The sequence below is a fragment of the Oncorhynchus mykiss genome, chromosome 5 (assembly GCF_013265735.2).
Source record: "Oncorhynchus mykiss isolate Arlee chromosome 5, USDA_OmykA_1.1, whole genome shotgun sequence".
NCBI classification, from domain to species: Eukaryota; Metazoa; Chordata; class Actinopteri; order Salmoniformes; family Salmonidae; genus Oncorhynchus; species Oncorhynchus mykiss.
The window spans coordinates 84,419,323-84,421,782 of NC_048569.1; positions in this window are offsets into that span (position 1 = coordinate 84,419,323).

The window sequence follows — 2,460 nt, forward strand, 5'->3', positions numbered from 1 at the left end:
GGGGAGACGAGGATTAGTCAGTATGGTGTGTGAAGGATTTCACGATCTGAGTTTAGGGATGTAGTTTGCCAGGCCTTTGTGTGCGATTGAGTTGGTCTTTGGATGTACAGTATTGGGTTTTGCATGTACAATACCGTTCAAAAGTGTGGGGTCAGTTAGAAATTAAAATAACATAACATTTATCAGAAATACAGTGTAGACATGGTTAATGTTGTAAATGACTATTGTAGCTGGAAACAGCTGATTTTTTACGTAATATCTACATAGGCGTACAGAGGTCCATTATCAGCAACCACTCCTGTGTTCCAGTGGCATGTTTTGTTAGCTAATCAAAGTTTAGCATTTTAAAAGGCTAATTGATCAATTAGAAAACCCTTTTGCAATTATGTTAGCACAGCTGAAAACTGTCTGGCCTTTAGACTAGTTGAGTATCTGGAGCATCATCATGTGTGCGTTCGATTACAGGCTCAAACTTTTTTTTTATATACTCAGAGGACCATTATTAGCATGTTTTAACCACTTCTATATAAATGGTATATTATCAGACACGCAACAAGAAGGTCTGATATAATTATTACTTAAACAGGACCCAAGTGGTATATATAAAGATCCAGTCCATTAAAAAAATCGGAGGCCTCTTACACTTCAGTGTTGTGATGCAAAAATCCTAGCTAAATGCTTGGCGCATAGAATTAAAAAGGTATTGTCAGATATTATTAATCCTAATCAGACAGGTGTTTAACATGGACGATACATTGGAAATAATATAAGACAAGTACTGGAAATAGAATAGAATACTATGAAATATCGGGGACACCAAGCCTGGTTTTCATAGCTGATTTTGAAAAGGCTTCTGATAAAGTACGACTGGAGTTTATATATAAACAAATAGAATATTTCCATTTTGGGGAATCTCTTATCAAATGGGTTAAAGTTATGTATAGTAACACCTAGGTGTAAAATAGTAAATAATGGTTACATCTCAGAAAGTTTTAAACTGTCTAGAGGAGTAAAACAAGGTTGTCCACTATCGGCATATCTATTTATTATTGCCATTGAAATGTTAGCTGTTAAAATTAGATCCAACAATAATTGTTGAATTAGAAATCCTTGGTTTAAAAACAGGTGTCATTGTACGCTGATGATTCATGTTTTCTTTTAAAACCACAATTAGAATCCCTCCATGGCCTCATAGAGGATCTAGATAATTTTGCTAACCTCTCTGGATTAAAACCAAATTATGATACGTATTGGATCACAAAAAAATTCACATTTTACATTACCGTGTAGTTTACCAATGAAATGGTCTGACGGGGATGTGGACATACTCAGTATACAAATCCCAAAAGAAAGAAATGATCTCACTCAAATACATTTTTATAGAAATTTAGCAAAAATAGATAAGATCTTCCTACCATGGAAAGGAAAATACCTGTCTATTTGTGGAAAAATCACCCTGATTAACTCTTTAGTCATATCACAGTTTACCTATTTGCTTATGGTTTTACCTACACCTAGTGACCTGCTTTTTAAATTATATGAACAAAAATATTCAATTTTATTTGGAATGACAAGCCAGACAAAATTAAAAGGGCCTACTTATATAACGAATAATAACTCGGAGGGCAGAAATGATTCAATATTAAAGCATTAGACTTCTCACTAAAGGCATCAGTCATACAAAAGTTATACTTAAATCCAAACTGGTTCTCTAGTAAATTAGTAGGAATGTCTCACCCCATGTTCAAGAAGAGCCCTTTTCCCTTTATTCAGATTACAACTGCTCACTTTCGGTAGTTTGAAAAGGAAATAATTTCCAAAATATCGTTATTTTTTAAACAAGCCTTAGAAAGTTGGTTGCAACATATTTTTTGATGAAATGTTTAAAAAGGTATAATTTTAGTGAATGATATCATAAATAGGACTGGTGGAGTTATGTCACACATGCAGCAAACACAGACATATGAAAATGTCTGCTCTGCCCAAAATTACAACGAACGAATTGCAGCATTACCACAAAAATGTAGGAAGTAGGAAAAAAGTAGGAAAAAAGTAAGGAACTTGTCTGTCGGCCCTGCATTAAAGAACATAAATGGTTAAAGAAAATTGTGATAAATTGTGATAAATTAAAATTGTGATAAATAAAAACATTTACCAATTTCATTTTAGGACCAAAAAATTAACAGCTGTGCCATATACATTGCAAAATAGTTGGGAAGAGATTTTCGATGTACCCATTCCACGGCACATGGCTTATGAATTGACACGCAAAACAATGCCGGATTCAAAACATCTAATTTTACAATTTAAATTACAATACAAAATTATTGCAAACAATAGAATCTTCCCAGCTCTGCAGATTTTGCTGTGAGGAGGCAGAGTCATTAGATCATTTATTTTGGTACTGTCCATATGTAGCTCGTTTTTGGTCACAGGTCCAGGATTGGCTGAAGAATTGCA